Genomic DNA, 12,046 nt, shown 5'->3' with positions numbered 1-12,046 from the left:
TCCAAAGGCTAAACGTGAGAGGCTGCAGGGTCGACTCAGAGAGGTCTATGCATGTGAGAGGCTGAAAGCAAGGTCAACTCGGAGCGGTCTATGCATCGGGCGCGCTTGGGGCGACTACCAGTGCCAACCCCTTATCCCGCGACGCGTCCGACAAAGAGAACGTTCCAAGGCGGCAGAGGAGGTTACCAGCCGAAGGATGCAGTAGCAATAACAGGTATAGTTCCGCGGCGGCCGAGAAGACTCACCGCATAGGAATCGGGATGCGAGGCGAGGGATGCGGCGGGAAGGCCCCGACGGCTAAACGGAAGAGGCTGCAGGGCCGCCTCGGAATGGTCCAAGCATCGGACGCGATTGGGACGACTACCAGTGCCAACCCCTTATCCCGCGATGCGTCCGATACACAGATAGTTCCAAGGCGGCCGAGGAGCCTCACCGCATATCAATCGGGGTGCGAGGCGAGGGATGGGGCGGGAAGGCCCCAACGGCTAGACGGAAGAGGCTTCAGGGCCACCTCGGAATGCTCCAAGCATCGGACGCGCTTGGGGCGACTACCAGTGCCAACCCCTTATCCCGCGATGCGTCCGATACACAGATGGTTCCAAGGCGGCCGAGGAGCCTCACCGCATAGCAATCGGGGGTGCGAGGCGAGGGATGGGGCGGGAAGGCCCCAACGGCTAGACGGAAGAGGCTTCAGGGCCGCCTCGGAATGGTCCAAGCATCGGACGCGCTTGGGGTGACTACCAGTGACAACCCCTCATCCCGCGATGCGTCCGATACGAAGATGGTTCCAAGGCGGCCGAGGAGCCTCACCGCATAGCAATCGGGGTGCGAGGTGGGGGATGCGGCGAGATGGCCCCAACGGCTAGACGGAAGAGGCCACAGGGCCGCGTCGGAATAGTCCAAGCATCGGACGCGCTTGGGGCGACTACCAGTGACAACCCCTTATCCCGCGATGCGTCCGATACGAAGATAGTTCCAAGGCGGCCGAGGAGCCTCACCGCATAGCAATCCGGGTGCGAGGTGGGGGATGCGGCGAGATGGCCCCAACGGCTAGACGGAAGAGGCTGCAGGGCCGCCTCGGAATAGTCCAAGCATCGGACGCGCTTGGGGCGACTACCAGTGACAACCCCTTATCCCGCGATGCTTCCGATACGAAGACAGTTCCAAGGCGGCCGAGGAGCCTCACCGCATAGCAATGGGGGTGCGAGGTGAGGGATGCGGCGAGATGGCCCCAACGGCTAGACGGAAGAGGCCACAGGGCCGCCTCGGAATAGTCCAAGCATCGGACGCGCTTGGGGCGACTACCAGTGACAACCCCTTATCCCGCGATGCATCCGATACGAAGATAGTTCCCAGGCGGCCGAGGAGCCTCACCGCATAGCAATCGGGGTGCGAGGCGAGGGATGCGGCGAGATGGCCCCAAAGGGTAGACGGAAGAGGCTGCGGGGCCGCCTCGGAATAGTCCAAGCATCGAACGCGCTTGGGGCGACTACCACTGCCAACCCCTTATCCCGCGATGCGTCCGATACACAGATAGTTCCGAGGCGGCCGAGGAGCTGGGGGATGCGGCGAGATGGCCCCAACGGCTAGACGGAAGAGGCTGCAGGGCCGCCTCGGAATAGTCCAAGCATCGGACGCGCTTGGGGCGACTACCAGTGACAACCCCTTATCCCGCGATGCGTCCGATACACAGATAGTTCCGAGGCGGCCAAGGAGCCTCACCGCATAGCAATCGTGGTGCGAGGTGGGGGATGCAGCGAGATGGCCCCAACGGCTAGACGGAAGAGGCTGCAGGGCCGCCTCGGAATGGTCCAAGCATCGGACGCGCTTGGGGCGACTACCACTGCCAACCCCTTATCCCGCGATGCGTCCGATACACAGATAGTTCCAAGGCGGCCGAGGAGCCTCACCGAATAGCAATCGGGGTGCGAGGCGAGGGATGCGGCGAGAAAGCCCCAACGGCTAGAGGGAAGAGGCTTCAGGTCCGCCTCGGAATGGTCCAAGCATCGGACGCGCTTGGGGCGACTACCAGTGACAACCCCTTATCCCGCGACGCGTCCGATACACAGATAGTTCCAAGGCGGCCGAGGAGCCTCACCGCATAGCAATCGGGGTGCGAGGCGAGGGATGCGGCGAGAAGGACCCAACGGCTAGACGGAAGAGGCTTCAGGGCCGCCTCGGAATGGTCCAAGCATCGGACGCGCTTGGGGCGACTACCAGTGACAACCCCTTATCCCGCGACGCGTCCGATACACAGATAGTTCCAAGGCGGCCGAGGAGCCTCACCGCATAGCAATCGGGGTGCGAGGCGAGGGATGCGGCGAGAAGGACCCAACGGCTAGACGGAAGAGGCTTCAGGTCCGCCTCGGAATGGTCCAAGCATCGGACGCGCTTGGGGCGACTACCAGTGACAACCCCTTATCCCGCGACGCGTCCGATACACAGATAGTTCCAAGGCGGCCGAGGAGCCTCACCGCATAGCAATCGGGGTGCGAGGCGAGGGATGCGGCGAGAAGGACCCAACGGCTAGACGGAAGAGGCTTCAGGGCCGCCTCGGAATGGTCCAAGCATCGGACGCGCTTGGGGCGACTACCAGTGACAACCCCTTATCCCGCGATGCGTCCGATACACAGATAGTTCCAAGGCGGCCGAGGAGCCTCACCGCATAGCAATCGGGGTGCGAGGCGAGGGATGCGGCGAGAAGGACCCAACGGCTAGACGGAAGAGGCTTCAGGGCCGCCTCGGAATGGTCCAAGCATCGGACGCGCTTGGGGCGACTACCAGTGACAACCCCTTATCCCGCGACGCGTCCGATACACAGATAGTTCCAAGGCGGCCGAGGAGCCTCACCGCATAGCAATCGGGGTGCGAGGCGAGGGATGCGGCAAGAAGGACCCAACGGCTAGACGGAAGAGGCTTCAGGGCCGCCTCGGAATGGTCCAAGCATCGGACGCGCTTGGGGCGACTACCAGTGACAACCCCTTATCCCGCGACGCGTCCGATACACAGATAGTTCCAAGGCGGCCGAGGAGCCTCACCGCATAGCAATCGGGGTGCGAGGCGAGGGATGCGGCGAGAAGGACCCAACGGCTAGACGGAAGAGGCTTCAGGTCCGCCTCGGAATGGTCCAAGCATCGGACGCGCTTGGGGCGACTACCAGTGACAACCCCTTATCCCGCGACGCGTCCGATACACAGATAGTTCCAAGGCGGCCGAGGAGCCTCACCGCATAGCAATCGGGGTGCGAGGCGAGGGATGCGGCGAGAAGGACCCAACGGCTAGACGGAAGAGGCTTCAGGGCCGCCTCGGAATGGTCCAAGCATCGGACGCGCTTGGGGCGACTACCAGTGACAACCCCTTATCCCGCGACGCGTCCGATACACAGATAGTTCCAAGGCGGCCGAGGAGCCTCACCGCATAGCAATCGGGGTGCGAGGCGAGGGATGCGGCGAGAAGGACCCAACGGCTAGACGGAAGAGGCTTCAGGGCCGCCTCGGAATGGTCCAAGCATCGGACGCGCTTGGGGCGACTACCAGTGACAACCCCTTATCCCGCGATGCGTCCGATACACAGATAGTTCCAAGGCGGCCGAGGAGCCTCACCGCATAGCAATCGGGGTGCGAGGCGAGGGATGCGGCGAGAAGGACCCAACGGCTAGACGGAAGAGGCTTCAGGGCCGCCTCGGAATGGTCCAAGCATCGGACGCGCTTGGGGCGACTACCAGTGACAACCCCTTATCCCGCGACGCGTCCGATACACAGATAGTTCCAAGGCGGCCGAGGAGCCTCACCGCATAGCAATCGGGGTGCGAGGCGAGGGATGCGGCGAGAAGGACCCAACGGCTAGACGGAAGAGGCTTCAGGGCCGCCTCGGAATGGTCCAAGCATCGGACGCGCTTGGGGCGACTACCAGTGACAACCCCTTATCCCGCGACGCGTCCGATACACAGATAGTTCCAAGGCGGCCGAGGAGCCTCACCGCATAGCAATCGGGGTGCGAGGCGAGGGATGCGGCGAGAAGGACCCAACGGCTAGACGGAAGAGGCTTCAGGGCCGCCTCGGAATGGTCCAAGCATCGGACGCGCTTGGGGCGACTACCAGTGACAACCCCTTATCCCGCGACGCGTCCGATACACAGATAGTTCCAAGGCGGCCGAGGAGCCTCACCGCATAGCAATCGGGGTGCGAGGCGAGGGATGCGGCGAGAAGGACCCAACGGCTAGACGGAAGAGGCTTCAGGGCCGCCTGGGAATGGTCCATGCATCGCACGCGCTTGGGGCGACTACCAGTGACAACCCCTTATCCCGCGACGCGTCCGATACACAGATAGTTCCAAGGCGGCCGAGGAGCCTCACCGCATAGCAATCGGGGTGCGAGGCGAGGGATGCGGCGAGAAGGACCCAACGGCTAGACGGAAGAGGCTTCAGGGCCGCCTCGGAATGGTCCAAGCATCGGACGCGCTTGGGGCGACTACCAGTGACAACCCCTTATCCCGCGACGCGTCCGATACACAGATAGTTCCAAGGCGGCCGAGGAGCCTCACCGCATAGCAATCGGGGTGCGAGTCGAGGGATGCGGCGAGAAGGACCCAACGGCTAGACGGAAGAGGCTTCAGGGCCGCCTCGGAATGGTCCAAGCATCGGACGCGCTTGGGGCGACTACCAGTGACAACCCCTTATCCCGCGATGCGTCTGATACACAGATAGTTCCAAGGCGGCCGAGGAGCCTCACCGCATAGCAATCGGGGTGCGAGGCAAGGGATGCGGCGAGAAGGACCCAACGGCTAGACGGAAGAGGCTTCAGGGCCGCCTCGGAATGGTCCAAGCATCGGACGCGCTTGGGGCGACTACCGTTGCCAACCCCTTATCCCGCGATGCGTCTGATACACAGATAGTTCCGAGGCGGCCGAGGAGCCTCACCGCATAGCAATCGGGTTGCGAGGCAGATTATTGGGAAGGGAACCCCCTGGGATGCGGCTCAAGCAGTGCCCAAAGGGACTGGAATGCGGAATCACATCGAGAGACCCAAATGCTATACGAGGGCTCAAATCGAATTATCGATTTGGCCACGACATGGACGCATCGGAACGACTACCTTTGCCGAACCACTCGCAATTGCATCCATACCGAAACCAATAGACATTTCCGTTAGAGCCCTCGCATAGCATTCGGGAATCTCGCATGCCCCTCTAAATCGACCAATGCTGGCGCTCAACGAAAATCCGAGCGCTACCACCGTTCGAGCGCCAGCATTGGTCGAGTTAGAGGGGCACGGGGGAGAATGCTCCAGTCAACACCTCCCCTATATAAGTTATTTGTCCGATTCTCGCACAACCGTAGTCTGCCTCGTCGAATCAAACAACGGTCCCAGATTCCGACTTCCGTTCCGTAGAGACCCAAAAGCTAGATGGAGGCTCGCAAGAAAGAGAGTCGGCGCATAGCAATCGGGTTTCTCGAACGTTTAGGGACCGAGCTCACTTGCGGATAGGGCAAAATCCGCCAAGCAACCCAAAAGCTAGACGGGGGCTCGAATCGAATCGCCTAGGCGGCCACAACAACGACGTGTTGGATCGACTACCAGTGCCAAACCATTCAGCAAGACTAGTCTGTGTCGAGGCCGGATAGAGATTCTCAGAGAGCGCCCGTATAGCATTTAGGAGACCTGCCGCGTCCCTCACACTCGACAAATGGTGGTGCACGTTTATAAATCCGAGCGATCCCAACCCTTTCAAGCACCAACATCGGTCGAGATAGAGGGGCACGGAGGGGGCTGCGTGAGACAACACAGTCCCCTATATAAGTTATTTGTCCGATTCTCACACATCCGAAGAATGGTCATCAAATCGGACAACAGCCCAAACTTCCGACTTCCGTCCCAGAAAGCCCAAGAGCTATCTAAAACGTTCATGGCCGGAACTCGATCGCGGCTATACCAGTCCGCCAAGCAACCCAAAAGCTAGACTGGAGCTCTAGTCGAATCACCTCTGTGGCCATTGCAAGGACGTGTTGGAGCGACTACCATTGCCGAACCATTCCGCAGGTCGAGTCCATACCAAGGCCGCATAGAGATTCACGATGAGCTCCTGCATAGCAATCAGGAGACTTGCCGTGTCCATCACAATCGATAAATCCTGGTGCAAGATTTTTGCATCCGAGCGCTCCAACCAGTCGAGCACCAGCATCAATCGACATAAACGGGCACGGGGGGAGGATGCTCGAGAACACTACCTCCCCTATATAAGTTATTTGTCCGATTCTCAAGCAGCCGAAGTCTGGTCATCGAATCGGGTCAAAGACCACAACTTCCGACTTTACCCACAATGCAAGTCATCGAATCGAACATCGGCCCCCGAGTCGGACTCCATGCGTATGTCAGGTCATCGGACCCAAATTCCGCCTTCCTGCGCATGGCGGGCCATCAATATCAACTCGGTCATCGGACCCAAACTCCGCCTTTCTGCGCATGGCACGCCTTCAAATCGGTCATCGGACCCAAATTCCGCCTTCCTGTGCATGGCGGGCCATCAACATCAACTCGGTCATCGGACCCAAATTCCGCCTTTCTGCGCATGGCACGCCATCAACTCGGTCATCGGACCCAAATTCCGCCTTCCTGCGCATGGCAGGTCATCGGACACAAATTCAGACCTCGCCAATATGCCTACGTATCGAATCGGTCATCGGACCCAACTTCCGACTTCATCCATACTGTAGGGTCTTTGAGGTTGGCGCGGTGCGCTCAACCCGGGGAGTCGACCCATCGAAGCATACACCTCCCCTATATAAGCTATTTGTCCGATTCCCACACCTGTGTAGTTTGCACCTCTGACCAGGACATCGACCCCAACTTCCGAACTCGACTGCAACGACGGCACCAGCGCCTTGGTGCGCACCTTGCGACGCACAGTCCCAACATTCGCCTTCCTGCACATGGCAGGTCATCGGACCCAAATTCCGACCTCGCGAGTATGCCTACATATCGAATCGGTCATCGGACACAACTTCCGACTTCATCCATACCGTAGGGTCTTTGAGGTTGGCGCGGTGCGCTCAACCCGGGGAGTCGACCCAACGAAGCATACACCTCCCCTATATAAGCTATTTGTCCGATTCCCACACCTGTGTAGTTTGCACCTCCGATCAGGACATCGACCCCAACTTCCGAACTCGCCTGCAACGACCGAACCAGCGCCTTGGTGCGCACCTTGCAACGCACAGTGCCAACATTCGCCTTCCTGCACATGGCAGGTCATCGGACCCAAATTCCGACCTCGCGAGTATGCCTACATATCGAATCGGTCATCGGACCCAACTTCCGACTTCATCCATACCGTAGGGTCTTTGAGGTTGGCGCGGTGCGCTCAACCCGGGGAGTCGACCCAACGAAGCATACACCTCCCCTATATAAGCTATTTGTCCGATTCCCACACCTGTGTAGCTTGCACCTCCGATCAGGACATCGACCCCAACTTCCGAACTCGACTAAAAAGACCGCACCAGCACCTTGGTGTGCACCTTGCAACGCACAGTGCCAACATTCGCCTTCCTGCACATGGCAGGTCATCGGACCCAAATTCCGACCTCATGAGCATACCTACTAATCGAATCGGTCATCGGACCCAACTTCCGACTTCATCCATACCGTAGGGTCTTTGAGGTTGGCGCGGTGCGCTCAACCTGGGGAGTCGACCCATCGAAGCATACACCTCCCCTATATAAGCTATTTGTCCGATTCCGACACCTGTGTAGTTTGCACCTCCGCTCAGGACATCGACCCCAACTTCCGAACTCGCCTGCAACGACCGAACCAGCGCCTTGGTGCGCACCAAAAGTGCGCACTTTTGGAGGGCACTTTTGTGCGCTCCAAAGGTGCGCACTTTTGGAGGGCACTTTTGTGCGCTCCAAAGGTGCGCACTTTTGGAGGGCACTTTTTGGAGGGCACTTTTGTGCGCTCCAAAGGTGCGCACTTTTGGAGGGCACTTTTTGGAGGGCACTTTTCTGCGCTCCAAAGGTGCGCACTTTTGGAGGGCACTTTTTGGAGGGCACTTTTCTGCGCTCCAAAGGTGCGCACTTTTGGAGGGCACTTTTTGGAGGGCACTTTTCTGCGCTCCAAAGGTGCGCACTTTTGGAGGGCACTTTTGTGCACTCCAAAGGTGCACACTTTTGGAGGGCACTTTTTGGAGGGCACTTTTCTGCACTCCAAAGGTGCGCACTTTTGGAGGGCACTTTTTGGAGGGCACTTTTGTGCGCTCCAAAGGTGCGCACTTTTGGAGGGCACTTTTTGGAGGGCACTTTTGTGCGCTCCAAAGGTGCGCACTTTTGGAGGGCACTTTTGTGCACTCCAAAGGTGCGCACTTTTGGAGGGCACTTTTCCTGCGCTCCAAAGGTGCACACCTAGGTGAGCACCTTCGACCACACCTTGTAGCACACCAAACTCTGACTTTCGACTTCATCCGCAATGCAGGGTCTTTGAGGTTGGCGCAATGCGCACAACCAGGGGAGTCGACCCATCAAACCCAACACCTCCCCTATATAAGCTATTTGTCTGATTCTCATACATGCGTAGCCTGCAGGAGCAATTAGGACATCGACCCCAACTTTCGGCTTCTAAACGAAAACAAGGTCTTTGAGGTTGGTGTAATGCGAACAACTAGGGGAGTCAACCCATCAAACCCAACACCTCCCCTATATAAGCTATTTGTCTGATTCTCATACATGTGTAGTCTACAGGAGCAATTAGGACATCGACCCCAACTTTTGACTTCTTAACGAAAACAAGGTCTTTGAGGTTGACGTAATGCGCACAACCAGGGGAGTCGACCCATCAAACCCAACACCTCCCCTATATAAGCTATTTGTCCGATTCTCATACATGTGTAGCCTACAGGAGCCATTAGGACATTGACCCCAACTTTTGACTTCTTAACGAAAACAAGGTCTTTGAGGTTGGCGTAATGCGCACAACCAAGGGAGTTGACCCATCAAACCCAACACCTCCCCTATATAAGCTATTTGTCTGATTCTCATACATGTGTAGCCTGCAACAACGATTAGGACATCCACCCCAACTTCTGAATTCGTCTGCGTTGACCGCACCAAAGGTGCACGCCTTGGTGCTCACCAAAATCCGACTTCCGACTTCTTCTGCTATGCGGGGTCTTTGAGGTTGGCGCAGTGCGCACAACCAGGGGAGTCAACCCACCGAATGCAACACCTCCCCTATATAAGCTATTTGTCTGATTCTCATACATGCGTAGACTGCAGCAATGATTAGGACATCCACCCCAACTTTTGACTTCTTAAACAAGACAGGGTCTTTGAAGTTGGTGCAGTGCACACAACCAGGGGAGTCGACCCATCAAACGCAACACCTCCCCTATATAAAGCTATTTGTCCGATTCTCATACGTGTAGTCTGCAGCAGCGATTAGGACATCGACCCCAACTTCCGAATTCGTTTGCATTGACCGCACCAAAGGTGCACGCCTTGGTGTGCACCTTGGAGTGCACTTTGGTGCTCACCTCGGTGCACACTTTGGTGTGCACCTCGGTGTGCACCAAAGGTGCGCACCTTGGAGCGCACCAAAGGTGTACACTTTGGAGCGCACCACATAGGGTCTTTGAGAGGTTGGCGCAGTGCGCACACCAAGGTGGGTGTTGAGGTGCGTGCCGAGGTGGGTGGGTGCTAGGGTGCGCTCCATGGTGGGTGCCAGGGTGGGTGCGTGCTAGGGTGGATTCCAAAGAGGGTCATAGGGTGGGTGCCAAGGTGGGTTGGTGATATAGTGGGTTCAAAGGTGGGTACTAGGGTGGGTTCCAAGGTGGGTCACAAGTTGGGTGCCAGGATGCGTGGGTGTTAGGTTGGGTGCCAAGGTGGGCTCCTGCGTGGGTGGGTGCTAGGGTGGGTTTCAAGGTGGACGCGAGGGCGGGTGCCAAGGTGGGTAACAAGTTGGGTGTTAGGATGGGTGAGTGCTAGAGTGGGTGCCAAGGTGGGTGGGTGCTAAGGTGGATGCCAAGGTGGTTCACAGGGTGGGTGGGTTCTAGGGTGAGTTCCAAGGTGGGTCACAGGTTTAGTGCTAGGGTGCGTGTCAAGGCGGGTGTCGAGGTGCCTGGGTGCTAGGGTGTGGATGCCAATGTGGGTCATAGGGTGGGTACTAGGGTGGGCTGCAATGTGGGTGCCAAGGTGGGTAACATGCTCGGTTGGTTCTAAATTGGGTGTCAGGGTGGGTGTGCACCCACCTTGCCCGAGGTGGGTGCCAAGGTGCCAGTGTGGGTGGGTGCTAAGGTGGATGCCAAGGTGGGTGAGAAGGTGGGTGATAGGTTGAGTGGTAGGATGGGTGGGTGCCAAGATGGGTCACAGGGTGGGTGCAAGGGTGGGTAGGTGCTAGGGTTGGTGTCAGGGTGGGTGGGTGCTAGGTTGGGTTCCAAGGTGGGTGCGAGGGTGAGTGTCAAGGTGGGTCACAGGTTAGGTGCTAGGATGGGTGAGTGCTAGGGTGCAAAGGTGCCAGGGTGGGTGCTAGGATGGGTCGATGCTAGGGTGAGTGGCAAGGTGGGTCCACAAGTGTCAAGGTGGGTGCCGAGGTGGGTGCCAACTTGGGTTCCAAGGTGGGTGCCAAGTGGGCGACTGCTATGGTGGATGCCAAGGTGGGTCACGGGGTGGGTGCCAAGTTGCTAGGTTGTGTTCCAAGGTGGGTGCCAACGTGGCTGCTAGGGTGCGTGGGTTAAAGGGTGTGTCACAACGTGGGTGCCAGGATGGGTGCGCACCCACACTGGCCAAGACGGGTGCAAGGTTGGGTTCCAAGCCCGGTCACAGGCTGGGTGCTAGGATGGGTGGGTGCCAAGGTGGGCACCAGGGTGGGTGCACCCACCCTGGCCAAGGTGGGTCACGGGGTGGGTCCTAGGGTGGGTAACAGGGTGGGTACTAAGGTGCGTGCCAAGGTGGGTCATGGGGTGGGTGCCAAGGTGGGCACCAGGGTGGGTGTGCACCAACCCTAGCCAGGGTAGGTCACGGGGTGGTTGTCGGGGTGGGCGTCAAGGAGCCAAGGTGGGTGGCAAGTAGCCAAGTTGCGTGCCAAGGTGGGTGTCGGGGTGGGTGCCAAGGATCCAAGGTGGGTGCCAAGGAACCAAGGTGGGTGTCTGGGTGGGTGCCGAGGTGGGAGCCAGGGTGGGTCCCAAGGTGAGTGCAAAGGTGGGTGCCAGGGTCAAGGTGAGTGCCAATGTGGGTTCCAAGGTGCCAGGGTCAGGGTGAGTGCCAATGTGGGTTCAAAGGTGCTAAGTTGGGTGCGAGGTTGGGTGCGAGGGTGGGTGGGTGCCAAGGTGTGCTAGGTGGAAGCCCGGGTGGGTCGGCATCCCATGGGTGTCGAGTTGGGTGCCTGATGGGTGCTTCTTGTCAAGTTTTAGTCGTCGGGACTCATTTCGAGCCTTAGAGGTCGTTTCTTGTCCGGTTGCCCTGTCTTCGACCTGGGAACCCAATTTTGGTCCTCGGGTCCCATTTTTTTTTGTCTCGCATCCCACTTTTGGCCTGTGGCCTTTTCGGGGTCGATTCTCGTTTTGGGCATCAGAGCATGTTTCTTCTCCTAAAACCCAATATTTGTTTATTAAGTCTCGGAACACATTTTTGTTCTCGTGGACCCATCATGGGTCTTGGAACGCATTTGTGGTCCTTGGGTCCCATTTTGCATCCCGAAACTTGTGTTTTGGTGCTTGATCCCTATTTTGGGTGCCCACCTTGCACCAAGTGCGCACCCGGGGCAAACCGAGCGCCTTGGTGCACCGGGGCAAGATCGAGCGTGCACCCGAGGCGCCCCGAACATGCACCAAGGTGCACTCGGCCCACATGTGAGCGCAGGTCGTTGCGCCCGAGGTGGTGTGTGGGCACCGCGTTGCAGACGGGACACTGCACGCACACGACGCCCCGTCCAGGTGCACGCACGTAGGCCGGGCCGGGTGCACACCCGACGCCCTAGCAAGGTGCGCGCACCCGGGCAGGGCTCACACTTGGCGAACGGGGCCCACTTCGCGAGGGAGGGTGTGCACCTCGACGGGGGTGGGT

Source organism: Cryptomeria japonica, unplaced genomic scaffold, assembly GCF_030272615.1.
Source record: "Cryptomeria japonica unplaced genomic scaffold, Sugi_1.0 HiC_scaffold_345, whole genome shotgun sequence".
Taxonomy (NCBI): Eukaryota; Viridiplantae; Streptophyta; class Pinopsida; order Cupressales; family Cupressaceae; genus Cryptomeria; species Cryptomeria japonica.
The sequence above is the reverse complement of the archived record's forward strand: the minus strand, read 5'-3'. Positions refer to the sequence as shown.